Below are 20,119 nucleotides of genomic sequence, written 5' to 3' on the forward strand. Positions count from 1 at the left end.
TTGTAGTGTTTTTTCTATGTTCAAAAATTTGGACTGGATTAAAATTAATGGTTTTTGAAAAAAATAAGATCAAATTATAGAGCGCATTTTAAATTTTCTTAAAAATCTTCCGTTTCCTCCATGTAACTCCAAAAATATAAGAGATACGAAAAAACAGACCACATTAAAATGTAGGGCTTTTTCAGATAAAAATTTCATTTTTATTTTTCATTACTGTATCTATTATCATTTTCAAGTTACATTGAGAAAAAGGAAGATTTTTAAGAAAATTACAAAATGCTCTCTGTAATTTGATCTTTTTTTTTAACCATTCATTTAAACCCGTCCAACTTTTTGAACATAGAAATAACACTATAATAAAAGGTATTGTAGAAGGAAAACGATGAATTTACATTTTGGTGGATGGGGGTTAAAATTACTTCTCATTTTTTCTTAAAACACATTAGTTATCAATTTTGTTTGCAGCATATCTCGTTTAGTTTTAATGTAATGGACCTTTACTATAGCTCATTTTAAAGGTCTTTTCAAGCACTACAAAAGGTATTAGCATTATACACCTAAAATTGACCGTTTTTCTGTTATTTTAAGTTGAATACACCAATTTGAGAAAAAATCAAACTATTTTCACCTACCATTTCTCTTTTTGTATTAAAACTAGAAGATTTATGAAGGCAAGTGTCTCTTTGTTTTTTTATAACCTACAAAAATGTTTAACATTTTTTTTAGTTAGATACATAGTTTTTAAGGTATTCGCAAAAAAAACCGTTCGAAAAGGTACTATGTTTCAATGAAAATGGCCAATTTTCAAGCACGAATATCTCAAAAAGTATTGAGTTTTCAAAAAAAATTATAGAACAGTTTTTGCTTAGAATTAGGTTCTCTAGCGAATTCCGTGGTAATTTTAACCAAAAAATTTTCCACACATAAGAAGGGGTGGGAACCACCCCCAATATAAAAGCGCACATCGGCATAGGGTCGACTTTGAATTAGGAGGTAAATAAAGGCTAGGCCCAAAATTTCATTAAAATCCAGGCAGTAGCATAGAATTCGGAGGTAATATCCCATTCTTGCTCCCATTGACTGGCGTATTTAGAAAGTGCACATTTATTCAGGGTGTCCCAAAAAGATTGGTCATAAATTATACCACACTTTCTGGGGTTAAAAATAGTTCGGTTGAACATAACTTAGCTTTGTACAAATACGCTCATAAGAAAAGTTACAGCCCATTGAACTTACAAAATGAAAATGGATTTTTTTCAATATATCGGAAACTATTAGAGATTTTTTTTTATAAAGGGACATGCGTATCATTCTTATGGCAGGAACATCTTAAAACAAAATTATAGTAAAATTTATCCGCCCCATAAAATTTTATGGGGATTTTGTTTCCTTAAACCCCCCCAAACTTTTGTGTACTTTCCATTTAATTCATTATTGTGGTACCATTAGTTATACACAACGTTTTTAAAACTTTTTTGCCTCCTAGTATTTTTTCGATAAGCCAGTTTTTATCGAGATGCGTATGGCGGTTTTGTTCCTTTAAACCCCCCAAATGTTTGTGTACGTTCCAATTAAAGTATTATTGTAGTACCATTAGTTAAACACAGTGTTTTTAAAAATTTTGCCTCTTAGTCTTTTTTTGATAATTTACCTTTGATCGAGATGTGGCTTTTTTTTGAAAATATACCTAAAAATGTAAGTTATAAATACATTTTCAGATTATTAATAGGTGTCTTAATCATACTTAACCATATGTGGTGGAAAAATATCTCGATAAACACTGGCTTATCAAAAAAGTACTAAGCAGTAAAAAAGTTTTAAGAACATTGTGTTTAACTAATGGTGCCACAATAATGATTTAATTGGAACGTACGCAAACGTTTGGGGGGGGGGGGGAGGTTTAAGGGAACAAAACCCCCATAAAATTTTTATGGGGTGCACAAATTTCAGTTTAATTTTTTTTAAGATGATGCTGCCATAGAAATTCCATATGTCCATTTTCAATAAAAAATCTCTAAAAGAGTTTTCGATATATGAAAAAAAAAATTGATTTTCATTTTGTAACTTCAAAGGGCTGTGACTTTTTTTGTGTGCGCTATTGTATATAAGTAAGTGAGGTTTAATCAACCTATTTTTGACCCCAGAATCAGTGGTATAATTTATGGCGAATCTTTTCGGGACATAATATGTTGGATAATATGTTGAGATGATATTCGGGATGAAATCGACGGGTCTCGGCGTTTCTTATAATTCTTTAAAACAAGGACACAAATAATTGTATTCCACAAGTGCCTTCCACACTATAGGATAAAATGTTTTCATAGTCCTTGTTAATGTCTGTTCCATTTTTATCCGGCCACCCTGTATATCTCTTCAATAGTGGCATATAATTCTAGTTCGTTGTATGACGGAAAAGCTTACTATACATTTTTTTCATGAGCCACAATACAGAAACGTATTGTTTGAAACTTTTCTGGCAAGGTTTGCACATATTTTATGTTATATTAGTTTCTTTTTTTGGTGTTATTAAATTGATTGCTACTAGGTACATATAATTATTATATATAACCAAATAAGATGTTTCAAAAACTCTACCAATATTCTTTTTAATTTAGGTAAATTACTACCTAACGACCATCTTTTCAAAGCCAGAGTGTAATATTGACCTATTAATCTTACCAAATGGAACCTTTAACTAAATTGATGCATATCTCTCATGAGCGCGACATAAAATCTATATTTTTAATATACCAGTAACGTCATTCATTACTTTACCTATGTCAACAAAAACTAACAAAAAGAAGTCATTTTGTTAAAATAGATTGTCAGTTTTTCTTACGTTTTAATTTAATAATGTTTATGATTGTCCCATAATCCAGAGAAAAAGGGAAGTGTTGACCTTGTTAATCGGGCATCTCACACAACTGATCAGGAAACGCAGAAGCGTCTAATATTCCATAAGATGTGATATCACTAGGGAAAGATAGGATTGGAAATGGTACCCCGTCAAAATAGCCCCGTCAAAAAAGCTCCGACAAAATAGCCCTGACATAATATCCCGCACACAAAATAGCTCCGACAAAATAGCCTGCAGACAAAATAGCCGCGGAATAATAGCCCGCTGACAAAATAGCCCCGACAAAATAGCCCCGACAAAAAAGCTCCCTTCAGAATTCATCATGAAATAATTCCTTAAAAATACATTTTTTCAGAAATGGTAATTATCCTCTAATTCAGATGTTTATCTTAACCACATTAAATAAAAATGGTCTTTTCAGAGAACTCGAGTCCTGTCTTCCCTGCCTCTTGGAAGTTTGAACATTTAAGTAAAGCGAAAATCAATGTTAATTTATGATATAAACATTTTTTTCTGTTTTCGGGCAACAGTAAAATGCATTTTAAATTAAATAAATTAAATACATTCTTCCTTTTTGTCAAATAATTTAAATTAAAAAAAAGATTTTGGACACCTTGTATAAATAATTATGTAATTTAAATTTTGTTTATTTAATTGTTAAATGTTTATTTAATTTATTAAATTGGTGGATTCTGCATCTGAGATTCTTCAATTTTTTAGTAGATGTAGCTGTATCGCGTCTGATGGGAAATTTGAATTATTTTTCAGATTCCCTTTAAAATGATGGTGGAGCTATTTTTCGGTTCAGAGGTGGGCACACTTTGCAAAGCTACTGATGACGCCTGAAAGGGTAGAAACAGGGCCTGTCTAGCTGGTGTGCAACCCTCTGAATCGAAAACAAGCAAAACCATCATTTATTATTTTTATAATTATATTTATTATAATTATGTAATTGTTTATAAGAGGCTGTTTTAGCCGGGGCTGTTTTGACCGGGGCTATTTTGTGTGCGATCTATTTTGTCGGGGCTATTTTGTTTGCGGGCTATTTTGTCGAGGCTATTTTGTGTTCGGGCTATTTTGACGGGGCTTTTTCGACGGGGCTGTTTTGACCGGGCTATTTTGACGGGTCACGATTGGAAATACTTTTAGACCAGGGCATTTAGAACAAAAAATATCGGAATAAATCGATTTTTAAATACAGCGCCTATCGACAAATTTTTGCTCTGTGTGCGGGATGACGCCAGGAAAAAAGTATACAATAGAAAAATGGGTGAAAATGCATAATTGAATTTACAGTGCATAAAATGCATCCACAAGTGCGTAACCATGTCAAAATTAGTATATTAGTATATTAAGGGCGTTGCATCACAAAGGTAAGGACATAGAGAATACAGAGGACCTGATGTAGATTCAGACCAATTTCTGGTAGGAATATAGATAAGACAATTGGTCCGAGCCGCCGGAACAAAAGAATATAAAAATATGATAAAAACAAGCCAATGAGATTCTTCTTCTTATGGTGCCTATCCGTTACGGATGTTGGACACTAACCTGGCTATTCTGACTTTATTGACTGCTGCCCTGAAAAGTCCGGTAGTGGTTAAGTTAAACTATTTTCGCAGGTTATGCAGCCAGAATATTCTTCTTTGTCCTGGACCTCTTTTCCCATGCACTTTACCTTGAAGTATGGTCCGAAGTAGGTCATATCGTTGTTCATTGCGCATTATATGACCCAGGTATTCCAATTTGCGACGTTTTATGGTTACGACTAGTTCGCGCTCTTTACCCATTCTATGTAGAACTTCTTCGTTGGTAACTCTGTCTATCCAGGAAATCCTCAACATGCGTCTATAGCACCATATCTCAAATGCTTCGAGTCTCTTCAGTGATGCTTCAGTTTAGGTCCATGACTCCACGCCATATAAAAGAACGGAAAATACGTAGCATTTTAGTAAACGAACTTTTATTTCCAATTTTATATCGTGGCTGTTGAACATTTTTTTCATTTTGACGAAAGCTGATCTTACCTTCTCGATCCTTATCTTAATTTCCGTCGATTGGTCCCACTGTGCATTTAAGTTTGCACCCAAGTAACAAAAGTTGGTGATGACCCAATGAGATTACTTACAGAAAATGAACGAATACTTTATGAAGTAATTATTATTAATGAAAAACTAGAATACACAGCAGAAGACGGAAGCGTAGAATGAATGTGGCAGGCAATAAAAGATGCAATTAATGAGGCAGCGGACAGTGTCAATAAAGTCATGTCAATCCAAAGAAAAATCAAAAAACATGGTTCGACAAAGAATGTGAAAAAGAACTGGAAAAGCGAGGCAAACAGCGGTTAAAGATGTTAACTCAAAATATAGAAGACGCGAAAAGAAATTTTATGGAGCAGAGAAATAGAACTAAAAGAATACTTAGAGAGAAAAAAAGGAAAGCACTAGGTATGAACTAAAGTTGAGAAATATAGAGGAAAACTATAAAAATAAAGAAATTAGGAACCTGTACCAAGGTGTAAAAAATGAGAAGCGAGGTTACCAGTCGAAAACTATGCATTATAAAAATATAAATGAAGAAGTAATTATGGGCGAAATGGAAGTATTATAGCTGTAGAAAGAATATTTTGAGGGTCTTTTGAATGGGACACACGAGACATATATGAGGGATAATAATAAAATAATAGAGCCATCAGCTAACGCACAAATCAACAACAGGAAGAACAACCAACCACCATAAGCGAGCTTCAAGATATTATCGGAAATTTAAAGATGAACAAGAGCCCAGGAAGTAGTCACATAACAGCGGAAATGATTAAATATGGAGGGTACCAGCTAGCAGAGAAAATACAGAAATTACTTGAAAAGGTACGGAAAGAAGAAGTGATACCTGCTGAATGGATATATGCAATATTATGCCCTATACACCATAAAGGGAAGTAAGGCAGAATGTCATAATTATCGAGGCATAGCGCTGCTTAGCATATCGTTTAAAATACTAGCCATACATATTAAAAATAGATTAACAGCAACGACTGAAAATAGCATAGGAGAATAGCAGTGTGGGTTCAGGAAAGGTAAAACACCGTAGATAAAATTTTCACGCTGCGCGCTGAGAGAAATATAAGCCGAAAGCCATGAATACATAAACCCACGATGGTTCTTTTCATTGATTTTAAGCAGGCTTTCGATCGAGTCAGAAGAAAAGAACTATTCCCGGCATTGCAAGATATGGGTATTTGTCCAAAACTTGTTACGATGATAAAACTAACTCTACAAAGAACAGCGAATAAAGTTAAGATAGTCCATAGTTTAACAGAAAGCTTTGATGTCAAAGAAGTAGTACGCCATGGTAATCCATTATCATTTTTAACGTTTAGCATAATATTGGAAAAGGTTATGCAGGAAGCAAATATATTAATAGAACAGGTCTTATATATCATAAGAAGCATCAGTGCTTAGCGTTTGCCGACGACCTGGTCATATTGGCTAGGAGTAAAGCGGAATTGATGGAAACAGCCAAGAAGCTCGAGGAGAAAGCGGTGAACAAAGAATTACATATCAACGAGGAAAAAACAAAATATATGGAATGGTCAAACAAACAATTTACTCAGGGTCAATACATAACGATGAAAACAACAAAAGGAATCCAATATAAATTCGAAAAAGTGGAAATGTTCGAATACTTAGGGGAAGTATTTTCACAAGGGACTCTAATATCCAAGAAGAAATACGTAGAAGAATTATGTCAGGTAACCGTCCCGTATATGCTCTCAACAGGCTGTTGAGAAGCAAAAATATATCCCGAGGAGCAAAGTTAAAAATCTACAAAACCGTAATAAGACAAGTCGTAACTTATGCATCTGAGACATGGACTATATAAAAAAAACAGCAAGAAATGCTATTAGTTTGGGAGCGAAAAGTGCTGCGCAACATCTTTGGCGGGAAGAACGTAAACGGTCAATGGATGCGAAGAACAAACAAGGAGCTATCAGAGCTTTATCAAGAAATTAGATGACTGGGTCACGTCTAGAGAATGAGTTCAGCGAGAGTCCCAAAAATGATAATACTTAGTGCGTTGGCAGGAAGAAAGAAAAGGAGAAGACCGAAGTCAAGATGGAGCAATGAGGTCAAAGAAGACATGACAAGACTTAACATAACCAACTGGAAAAGCAAAGCTAACGATAAGCGAGAATGAAAGAGAATGGTACACCAAGCCATGGGGCTGCTGGGCCTGTAGTGTTAATATATTATTATTATTATATTAAGGGCCGGAGTTTATTCCTCGAGGGTTTTTGTGGTCGCTAAACATGAATACGCCATCAGAACCGACCCCCGGAGCACCTGGTACCTAGTGTTACTGCTAAGACATGTCATCTGGAGTTTTGAGGGTTTTCGGTACTAATTTAATACAAACAGATTGCTAAGGGTTTTTGGGGTCACTAAACATGAATACGCAATCAGCATGGAACTCCAGAGCATCTGGTGACTATGGGTACGTCATTGTCTGGAGTTTCGGGTAGTTGGGTTACTAAATTCATGAAGACAGATTACTCGGAGGTTTTTGGGATTGTTGAACATGAACACGCCATTAGAACTGACGCCCGGAGCGCCTCGTGGTTACAGTCACTGCTAAGGTACGTCATCTGCTGGGGGTTTGATAATTTTCGCCACTAAAGTCATGCAAGATTACGCACAGATTACTCAGGAGTTTTGGAGTTGCCTAATACGAATACACTATCAGAACCAAACGGGATGCCCGGGACGTCCTCAGTAGTCCCTCTATGCACTATGTGCTTCGTGGGTCGGTTCTGATGTCATATTACTGTCCAGCAACCCCAAAAACCCCCCGAGTAATCTGTTTGCATCAATTTAGTGCCAAAAATCCTAGAAACTCTAAATAACGTGTCTTAGCAGTAAGCCTGGACACCAAGTGCTTCGGAAGTCAGCTCTGATGGCTTATTAACCCCTTTGTGCCGGACCGTCATTCGGCAAGTCGGCTCCTATATACGGATTCGAGCACTTATCAAGCTTCTTCGCGCGGTCCGTTAAAATACAGTATCACACTACAACTAATTAAAGTTAATGTAATAATAACACTAATTTTAGAAATAAAACTATTTTTATTAAATTTATTATTCTACATAGTATGTGAGTTGAATTAAATTTTATTCATAAAATACCATTTTAAACAAAAATTATTAAAACAGATAAACAAGATAATTCGGATGGAATTCCCCAGATTATTTTGTGCTTGATATCGTCCCAGTCTCCTAATCTGAGAAATTCCATCCGAATTATCCTGCAAGGGATAGTAAGGTAAGTTGTAAACAGCAGCACAGTAACTTCACCTCCCACACAATCCCATCAGTCAAACATCCAAACAACCTTATCACCAATCAAATTAACTAATCTAATCTCCTTCTGTACATCACCCACTTTTGGGCGTGGTTTCCCCACTTTTAGATTTGAATAAGGTAATTCGGACGGAACAAAAATACCTGAAATATGATGCAGATGGTGGCACCGCCGTATATGGCGAATGACAACTCATGATGCACCCGTGCGCATCACCGTACTGAGCGGACAGTCAAGCATGATGCACACGGGTGCACCACCGTACCGGTTAATGTAAGGGGTTAATGTTCAAAGACCCCAAAAACGCCCGAGTAATAAAATCTGGACCTTAGCCAGATTTAACATGTTTATGAAATTTTGGGTGCATTTTTAGCACTGTAAATGCAATTGTGTATTTCCAGCCATTTTTCTAGTATGTATAAGGTTTTTTCCGTATGTCAACACTCACACTATTCAAAAAGTTACATGTTAATAGGTGCTGTATTTAAAAAGTGATTGATTTTTTCCTGAAGGCCCAGGTCTGTTTATAATTAATTTGTCGAATCTTCCAAAACTTCTATTTTTATAATCGTTTTCGACCTGGATATTAATTAATAATTTCATTCATATATTAATAATTAAAATGATTATCAATATCTAATATTACATTAATTTAACAAGTAAAGCTGTATAGGAATATGTAATATGTATGTAGAAACTTTATCTTCGGAACTACAATACATTAGAGTGACGGAAAAATCTCATAATAAGTCGATCAGGTCACATCGGTAAACAATAAAAATGAAATTTTTTGACAAATATGACAATATTTGCTGTAACTTTAAATATATATTTTTAAAGCTTAATTAATGATACACCAAGCTTCCTCTAGCTTTTTTCTTTTTTCAGATGATATTAATGATATAGAGCACTATATTTTTTATAGTCCAAGTAATGAAGCTTAAAATAGGACAAAACCTCGCAATTTTTACAGAATGGATCGATTTGCTTGAAAATTTGAGAGTGAGTAATGGATAGTCAAAATCTAAATGATGCCGAAAGACACTTTTACCATGGGGGTGGTTGCCACCCCATCTCAGAGGTGGAAATTTTTTATTATATTTTGACCGCAAAAGTTGATAAAACAATTCATTCTAAGCAAAAAACGTGCTATACATTTTTTTTGATAAAATTTATAGTTTTCGATTTTTTTCGCTACCGAAAGTGTTACTTTTATATCGAAAAAATCAATGTTTTTAATCAGTTTTCTACTCAACAAGTTTTCATTTTATCAAAACAACTTTACTTAACAAAAATGTACCTTTTGAAAAAATAAACAAAACCGTTTTTTAAATTTTCTTTAAGGCCTAAAGTAATCGAGCTATACTTTATTATATGTTAGCTCTTCTTCGTCAAATGCTAAATATTGTAGTTTCAAAGTTAAAAGACGGGAAAACTATACATTTTTCGAGGATAACTTGTTTAAAATAATTTAAAGTACTTATTTAAAAATATCTATCTCCAGAAATTAAAAAAAGTCTACAGCTCAAAAATTAAGTGACTTAGAATGAAACGAATGTCAGTCCCTATTTTTTTCAGCGAAAAGTGATCTAAAACAAGCCCTAATTACCACCCTAATTAAAATTAGTCATTAACCTTATTTGGTTTTCTCTATTTATGTATTATTAATATGTTCTAGAAGTTTGACCGGCATATAATAATTAGTTTAAAAAAATGGAGTTAAAAGCGAATAACGAATTTTTGTAGTTTGGTAAAAAATGCCCTTGTCTTCACAATAGAAAGATAAGCATCAGAGATATGAAAAAAATGTTTCAATATTAAATTGTAGCTTATTTAATTCCCATAGTTTGCAAGAATTTTTTCTACGGTAAAAATTGAGTGGGCAATTGACAATTAAAACTTGTAATAACATGCAAAACCCACCTTTACCAACCCTTTTAAAGTCACCTCTTTTTGCGATTGAGGGTTTTAAAAGGATTTAATATTAATAGCCTTATAGATCTTGTAAAAACATACAACATTATTTTTTACCAAATATTCTAAGATAAAAAATAAAAAAAGTAACGGTTAGAAAATCAATATATTTTTTTGAAAAAATAAAGGAGAAATCCAATTGGAAGCATAATAATGTGAGTTAGCGGTGTTTTCAGTCATTGGCCTTATTATTCTTCTTTATTTATGTATTATTAATAGATTCTGGCTTACAATGATTAGTTTTTAAAAAACCGGAGCTAAAAGCGAATAACGAATTTTTGTAGTTTGGTAAAAAATGCCATTTTCTTCAGAATAGAAAGATTAGCATCAGAGATACGAAAAAATGTTTAAATATGAAATTGTAGGCTATTTAATTCCCAAGAACATGGCTTGAAAAAAAATTTTCTTCGGCAAAAACTGAGTGAATCGTAAATAAGTATATCGAAAAACATTGATTTTTTCGATATAAAACTAACACTTTCGATAGCGAATAAATCGAAAACTATTAATTTTATCAAAAAAATGTATTTTTTTGATGTACATTTTTGCTTAGAATGAATGTTTTTATCAACTTTTGCTATCAAAATATAATTAAAAACTTCCACCCACGAGATAGGGTGGCAACCACTCCCATGGTAAAAGCGCCTTTCGGCATCATAAAGATTTTGACCCTTGGACTATCCACTACTTATTCTAAAATTTTCAAGCAAATCTATCCATTCTGTAAAAATTGCGAGGTGAAAAGCTTCGGTTCCTGGACTATGCGATTAGTAGGCATACATTTTTACTGCTTAACCTTTACTAAAGGAAAAATCTATGAATCTACAAATTTTTCTCAATTTTCTTAATAATAATAACAGTCTCCGCTAACGTGGCTTTGGGATTATAACACGGTAGTCTGCTATATCTAGGACCTACGGTATACAAGGAAGGTAGCAGAACCAGCGCTACGCTTCATACGCCTATTATTACCTCTGGTTTTACCCAAGGTACTCATTTTATTCAGGCTGAGTCTACCTGGGGCCTACAGACATTTTTAAAAATGTCTAGCTCTCCTCGCTGGCGCACGGTGGTCCTTTTTTATAATCTATGGTTGCAAAAGGTATAAAATTCATCTTTAAATAATCGGTTGTAATGACACTCATTGAATACCTAGATAACCAGGTAAACAAAACAAATCGTTGTTAAAACTCAACTCCCACCTCGAAGTGAACAATTGAAACCGAAAGTTGTACTTCTTTACCGAACTTACGTTCAGTAGTTTCAGGCAATTTACCAGCGCCCGCGCCATTTCGAAGTGGATTTAAGTGTACCTAAAACTGTTATTTTAATATTTTTTTGAAATGGAAGTCGAGCGAACAGGTATATTTACAATATTATAAAACAATAGTTGTACTTTTGTCCTTTGTTGATAAAAAAAATATTTGATTGTAAAGATGATGACAGATTAGCACTAAAATAAGAATTTGTAAACATTTTAATAGAGTAGAACTTTTGGGATTGTTCGGGATTGTTACTAAACTATTTTTTTATTTATATATTGAATTCAATATATATTTATATATTGAATAATATTTATTTATATATTTTTACTATATGAAATACTATTTTTTTATTTTTTTATTGTTACTTTATTTATTTATCTCTCAGAAGAAGTTACTCTTGTGTGCTCGAACGTGCTCTTTCTATATTTTTTTAAATTTTTGTAGGTTCTTGTATTTTACATATACAACAATGTTTACCTGTATACGAATTTTCAGTCCCTTGTATTTAGTCTAAGAGCTGGGAGGGGATTTTGTGCGTGATAAGTAATATGGAAAAACTATATATTATTGAATTAGTTGTGTACATGACTTTCCAAAACAGCCGGAAACCAGAGGGGGGACGAGGGTAGTTATAAGGGGTCAAAGTAGCGGTATTTATTATTTTTTTGTGACGCTCATGATGGAGATAGTGCACCAAAATTTGGGAATAAGTAGATCATGACATTACTAAGTAAAATCTCCAGGGGCGGAACGCTACGTGGCGGGCAAATGTTGTGATGCGTCACAAAAAAAATACAAACTGTAACTTTGACCCCTTAAAACTACCCTCATCCACAACTCTGGTTTCCGCCCCTGGAGATTTTGCTTAGTTACGTCATGATCTACTTACTCCCAAATTTTGGTTCTCTATCTCGATCAAGAACGTCACAAAATCCCTTATAATTTTTATATTAACCCCTGCCCCCACCCCTTTGTCGGCACGCAACTTTCCGCCTCGGGAGATTGTACTTACTTACGTCATGACCTACTTATTACCATATTTTGGTGCACTTTCTCGATCATGAGCGTCACAAAAAAATAATAAAAACCGCGACTTTGACCCCTTATAACTACCCTCGTCCCCTACTCTAGTTTTCGGCTCTGGGGAAATTACTTAGTTATGTTATGGTCTACTTATTTCCAAATTTTGGTGCACTATCTCAGTCACGAACATCGCAAAAAAACCCTTTATATTTTTTATAATTACCCCTACCCCCATCCCGTTGTCGGCCTAGCAGCATTCCACCCCTGGAGATTTTACTTATTTACGTCATGACCTACTTATTCCCAAATTTTGGTGCACTATCTCGATCATGAGCGTCACAAACAAAATCAATAAAAACCGCGTTTTTGACCCCTTATAACTACCATCGTCCCCCACTCTGGTTTCCGGCCGTTGGGGAAAGTCATGTACACAACTAATTCAACATATTCCCGTATAGTTTTTCCATATTACTTATCACGCACAAAATCCGCTTCTATCTCTCCGACTAATTGTGGTGTAATACTTTTGCAACCATAGATCGTCAGAAAGGACCACTGTGCGGCGCGGCGGCGCTTCGATTTAAACTCTCGGCTTACTTGCATGGAAGTCAGACATACTACCGCCTGAGCTACTCCGGCCCCACTGAATTATCTCCAACAATGTAAATGTAGGGATTCTTTAAAGACAATCGTAATAAAAGTCCGTGTGATGTTTAACAGTTTTAATTAATAAAATAGATAACTAATTTATTGATACTATTAAATTGACGAAATGTAAAAGTGTTTGTGTAATTGCGACTAAAATTTTACGTGTTCTTTCTATTACAAAAAAGAAATGTATTTATAGATAATTTGCGTCTAATCAATATAATTCCCGTCTTAATTCGTCTTTTTCTAAGTATTATCCCAAAGAACACATCCGTCGCGTTTATGATGTTAAAATAGACTAACTGTATTCCTTCCCACACAACCAAAATTCTCTTACTTTCTGCTAATCTTCCCCCTTTTCATAGTTTAATTCGCTTTCGAGGGAACTAGCCTATTAAAATTGGTTCAAAGTATGTACCGACCTGCCGACCTTTTCCAATAAACTAAAACTATAAAAATTAGTCAATCCAGCTACTTGTTTATCTTACCGATTGAAAGTAAACACAACCTTTTCACTAAAACTACCCATCGATTTAATACGTCCACACAGCTGTCCCTAAGGGACGGCCGCTCGTTTTCCTGTTTCTACTAATAATTAAGAAAATATATACAGGAGTCTCCAAAATTAAGGTAAAATATTTACAATTCTACATAAATATAATGATGTACCTTTCTAGCATTACTTTAGAATAGCTCCAATTGCCTTAAATTAAGTTAAAAGCTGTGTATCGATATCTTTATTAGATTAAAAGATATCAGCAAAATGCCCACGTAGCAATAATTTCTTAATCATCTCTATGTATGTACTTAAAAAACATGATTATTTGGTTTCTATATTAGGTTAATTAAGTTAGATCCACGCGCTCATCAAAGATATATGGCAAGAAGAGAAAATACCCGACGACTGGAAGAAAAGTATAGTATGCCCGATCTATAAAAAAGAAGACAAACTCCAGTGCAAAAACTACCGTGGAATTTCTCCACTACGTACAGCATATTAAGTCCTCACGTATTATTATAAACCAGCAGCTCCAACCACTAGCAGAAAATATTATTGGAGAGTATCAGACGGGCTTTCGACGGGGAAGATCGACACTGGACCAATTATTTACAGTCAAGCAGATCTTCAGCAAATTATGGGAACACAACATTTATGTTCACAACGCATTTGTAGACTTCAAACAGGCATACGACTCAGTCAAAAGGAACAAACTATACTATATATTGGCTGAATTGGCAATATCACACAAGCTAATTAGACTCATTAAAGCCGCAATGGATGAAACTCAGGCATGTGCCCGAATACAAAACCACCGGACAGATCTTTTCAAAATTTCGCAGGGACTAAAGCAAGGAAATGGGCTGGCTCCAACATTGTTTAACCTGGCACTGGAGTAAGTGGTTAGACAAATGCAAACTGGACGAGGAAACCTACTGACCAACCGAACGGTTCAACGGGCCGCTTATGCCGATGATATTAATATTACGGGTAGAACATCAACAGGAGCACAGGAAAAATACGCAGAGTTAAAAATACAAACACAAAGACTAGGTCTGGAAATTAGCACAGAAAAAAACCAAATATTGTCAGAGACGAGAAGAAATATAGTCCCACAAAACATTATACATGAAGAGGACATTGAAACGGTTGGAAAGCTTACATACCTGGGAGTAGAAATATATGCCGATGAATCAGAAGATGGAGAAATACGGAAGAGGATAATGCAGGCAAACAGAGCTTATTATGGCCTCTCCCATATATTTCGGTCTTTAAGTGTCCACTGAAATAAAAAGATGAGAATCTATATAACCTTAATTCGAGCAATAGCATGCTATGGTAGTAAAGCCTGGGTCGTGAAAGAAACATCCAAAAACAAACTCGACATATTCGAAAGGAAAGTACTGAGGAGAATACTAGGACCTGTGAGGGAAAGCGGAATCTTTAGAAGTCGGTCAAATAACGAGCTTTATCAACTTTATAAGGAAATACCCCTATCAGACTTTATTAGAATACAAAGATTGTAATGGGCCAGATATATGTGGTAAGAATGGGAGAGGATAGGTTACCAAAAAGAGCACTGATTGCTAGAATGCCGGGAAAGAGACCAGTTGGAAAGCCAAGAAAGCGCTGGGAAGACATAGTAAACAGCGACACGCAAGCCCTTTTAGGAGTCCGTTTATGGAGAAGAGCAGCCACAGAGAAACAAAAGTTGAGGCAAAAAATAAAGGAGACCAAGGCTCAATTTGGGCTGTAGTGCCGTAGAAGAAGAAGAAGAAGGTTAGATTAATTTTATTATGAGTGGGTACTTAACGATCCTTCCACTCGATCTAAGAGATCTGTTGTGACTTATCCCTAGGTTATAGTTATCTTTTCAGTCCAACGTTTTTAAAAAAGTCGATTATGGCCTTAGGTGATGAAGTCGTAGGACACGGGTTTGATATTACTCAAATGTATTAAGCCGTACCATATCTAACACTCGGCATTTTCACTTAACGTGTTTTAGCATCTCATCTTCAGCCTGACAAAATCTTCAATCCGTACTTTCTGCCAGTCCGATTTTATTCATGTGTCACTTGAGGCGACAGTGTCCTGTTATGAGACCCACAATAGTAGTGGATCTTCTAAGCTTCATATATAAAAGTCTTCGAATGTTCAAGATAAACCCATTTGTTCCTACCACTGGTTACATTTCATTCGTTTCAACCAGTCCGATATTGTTTTATTGACTGGCTCGCCTTTCATCCTGACTATGTGATATAATTTTTGTAGATCTATCACTGCAATTCCCCTTTATTAGTTTCTGTAAGAACATCTGCATAGCATACATTTCTACCTAGAAGATAGTGGACTGGTGACCTAGGCTCCCACTAAGGCTTAGCTTGGTTTACCTGATTATACTCCAGCTCCAACTACTTCATCGGTTCTAGAGCCGTCCTCATAATATCAGTATTGATCTGCCATTATGAGATCCGTTTTATTTGACTTCCTTGCTTCCATTACTTTCTGGAAAGACGATGGTTAACGGTTTTTCATAATTACCACTTCAAACTCTGGATGATTTTTTAGTATCCTTTATCCCTTTCTGGCGTCTAATCCGCCTTCTGTATGCTCCTACCACCGCTTCCTTCTCTACCCACAGGAGTAATGGGTGAAGGTTAAGTATGACCTCCATGAAGTATGACCTCAATGAAGTATGATTTCAAGGATGACCTCTCCATATTATAAAAAAAATTATTTTGTGTACCCTTCTTTTCGCTGTCTTTCTGCTTTCTTTATATTGTACTTGTAACCGTTTTGCATGAGTATTTTTTTCTTTTCTTAGTGGCTTTGGTTTGCTTGATCAATTCAGCGACGATAGATAATAAATTCCTGTTTGTTTCAATATCTTAAATATAATAACATTATGTACATGTACGCAAATATAATACTTATGCACGCATATACATACATAGGTAAATACTAATAAATAAAAAACAAAAAAAAATACAAAAAAGGAAGTGGAAACATTAAATTGACCCGCAGGTACACTCTTCATTGAGGGCCCTAACCAACTTAAATTAATTTACAAATAGGAAATTAGATAAAAATATTAAGGCTTGAACCCGGTTAAACACCTCGGAGGTTTAGGTCCTCTTTGTGTTTTTAATTTTTTTTTATTTATATTTTTTTTTAATTTGATTTGTTTTGTACTTTTTTGTTTTATTTTCTGTTTTTTTTTTAATATTTTTTGTTGTTTTTTATTTTTTTTTTGTTTTTTTCCTTGTTTTTTTAATTCCATTTATTTACATATTTTTTTATTAATTTTTTTATTTTTTTTATTTTTTCAATATAAATTTTTATACAATTTTATTCTTATTACCTACCTGCAAAGTCTTACTTAATAAAATTTGCATGAGAAATTCATAATTCTTATTTTAATTATATTTTTCTACAATCACTTGATAAAGAAGACTTTTTCGCTTGTCAATGGCAACGAAAAGTTGACGTTTACTGAGTACCGTCACTTTATCGCTCTAGCGCGTAAAGTTTGATTTTACGCCCATTGTCCGTAGCAACCGTACAATCATACAATACAAACACCATTGAACATTCAAACTGAAAGATATAAAAGTTAATGTTATGACATTATAATGACAGATATAAAATAGTTACAATAAAGTTAATGATTTAAAAATAGTTTCATTTTATTAAGTGATTGTAGAAAAAATGTTGTATGTATTACAAGCGCAAAGTGGCATTATTGCTTTCGATTAATGACCGCTCTCCGCTACGCGTCCGCTTACTCTCAAGCAATAATGTATCAATTTTCGCTCTTAATACATAAATAACTATTAATATTTCATTTTCATTCTTTATTCTTTGTAAAACTTCGTAGTTGTTAGCCTTATTTTTTATTGGTAACCGGTAACCTTATCGACCTAACTTCTTATCTCAAATGCTTTTAGTTTGTTACTTACTTTGTCCCTGGCTATTCTTATTATGCTTGATTTAGACATCCTGCTTATGTGGTAATTCCACTCTTCTTTCTGTTCTTTATCCAGGTATTTATATTGTCTACCCCACATATCGAGGGTTTAGTGTCAAACAACGTTATCTACATTTTTTGTGAAATTGAGGTATACCTATAATCGAGTTCACCGTATTCGACTTTATTTAGTAACAAAAACCTGTATCTCTATCTGAAGCAGATTACAAAATACATTAAACGTTAACTACTAATTGTGAAAAAATTGTTTATGTCAAAAACATTTAAGAGGTGATAACGTTATTTCACAGTGAATTTCGCGATACATCAAAAACAGTTATCGACTGTTAACGTTTATTGACACTAATTTATGAAGCTGTAATTGTAGACAGCGTTATTATTATAATTCGTATACAGTGATGAGCGCGCTAATAACCGGCAAAATAGCACAAAAGATGGAAAACGTATTAATTTGTGAGATAAACAGAAATGAAAATAGTCTAGCTGGGAAATCTAGCGATATTAACCTAAATATTTACATTATATTGATTATTTCCCACCTTTAGACGTATCGGACGAGTTTAGCAATTGCCACTCTCACAGTGACAGTTTTAGTTGACATACTTTTCTGATAAGTGTAAAGGTGGGAAACAATCAATATAATGGGAATTTATATGTTAATATCGCTAAATGTCCCAGCTCGACTCGTTTCATTTCTTTTTATCTCACAAGTTAATACGTTTTCCATCTTTTGCGCTATTTTGCCGGTTATTAGCACGCTCATCACTGTATTTGTTTGAAAAACGTCATTTTGATACTGGATATAGGAATACTGGAACAGATACATTTTGATACTGGAACAAATACATTTGTTTATTTTCGATGTTATTTGATTCTACCATCTGATTACTCATTACATGATTACAATAATCTGATTACTCATTACATGTTTTAGTTTTGCCGAAGTTAAAAGAAAACATATATGTTATTTTCTTATTGCCGGTTACGTATATATTTGTCGTAATTATTGAATATTTTGATTTTGTCCGTGTCCAGATCAGTGATCAGAAAAATGTCCAGTCGTAGCACAAAACTTTGTGTGACACGAAGCACTAGCGAATCTTGGACCTACAAATACACTGGAAAGTGAAGTTACTGGGAAAGACTTCGCTTTTATGTCCGAAACTTGTTCCGGCCAAAATGGAAATTCAATTGTTTCCGCAATGTTTCTGTTTGCTGTTGAAACACTAAATATTTCAAAAATCGACCAGTTATTTTTTGAGCCCGAACATTCCCAAACTGAATGTGGTATGGTCCATGCCCACATCGAAAACGCGAGTAAAGGCTTGAAAATTTATGATCCATCAAGATGGTATATGTACAGTGATTAAAATGGCTATAAAGAAATCAAAATACGAAGTAGTTGAAATAGATTAGGAAGACATTTTGGACTTTAAAAAACTTCAAATTTAAATGATTAAAAATAAAAAACTGACATTGAAGGAAATGTTGTCAAATGGTTAAACATAGTTTGGCTACAATATACATATTATAGAATAAGACACTGCACACAGTTATTTCAAATATAATTTTAAATCGGACAACTTTACGAAATTTAAAATACAGAGAAGGCAACTTCGAACATTTTCAATTAACAAACTTGTGCCAAGAAGAAAATATGACAAACCGTTAACGATTAATAATAAAAAGTTAGAAGGTTTAGTAGAACTCTGTGAGCAAAAATTAAAGAACAATATCACTTCTTTTACTATAATCTTCAAGGAAGAGGTGATGATCATAATGAAAATGTTTCAGAAGATGAAGACGTTTAAAGATGGTATAAGTATTTAGAAATTTCATAAGTTTAATATTTGTATGTTATTACAAAAATAAAGTATTTTATTTAAATACACTTATAACATTTTTAATAATACAGGGTTAACTGCTGCATTGGATATCCTGAAAATTTTGAAAATATCAGCGAATGTAAGTTAAAGTCAAACTGGATATCCTGAAAAAAGGGGAAATATCAGGAAAATTTGCGCAACATTTTAGTGAAATTACATTTTTACATTTTCAACCATTTCAACCCTGTAGTAAAACTATTATTATGAGGTGCGACGTTAACGGTTACAAAAAATATATATCGGTAATATCAAAAAGCGTTATCAGGTCGTTATTAGAAAAAAATTCTATTTTTTTCTCTGTAGAATAACAATAACCTGTATTAATTTTTACAATATGTGAAAGAAAGCATAATAATACTATATACATTTATCGATTTCTATTGTAATATATTTTGCCTCCGTAATCACAAATTTGTTGGCCGATATTACGTTTCAAAACAGTTTTTCGCATTTTCTGCCACTTTATGTTTTTGTAGTTAACGTTGTTTGATACTAAACCCTCGATATGAGTCTGATTTTCTCACTTTTTACCCTGTCCTGTAGTTTTTTTTCCAGCATTCCATCTTAAGATCTTCATTTCGTTGGTCTCCAGATGACTTTGTGTTTTGCTTGTGTCTGG

General features: G+C 33.9%; 1 protein-coding gene across 3 annotated transcripts in view; it reads left to right on the forward strand.

Annotated features, from left to right (window-relative positions):
* The window catches only part of LOC114330512 (ras-related protein Rab-37-like), a 489,416-nt gene that overhangs the window by 287,162 nt on the left and 182,135 nt on the right, over window positions 1-20,119 (forward strand). The window lies entirely within an intron of this gene.

This window comes from Diabrotica virgifera, chromosome 2 (assembly GCF_917563875.1).
Source record: "Diabrotica virgifera virgifera chromosome 2, PGI_DIABVI_V3a".
Taxonomy (NCBI): Eukaryota; Metazoa; Arthropoda; class Insecta; order Coleoptera; family Chrysomelidae; genus Diabrotica; species Diabrotica virgifera.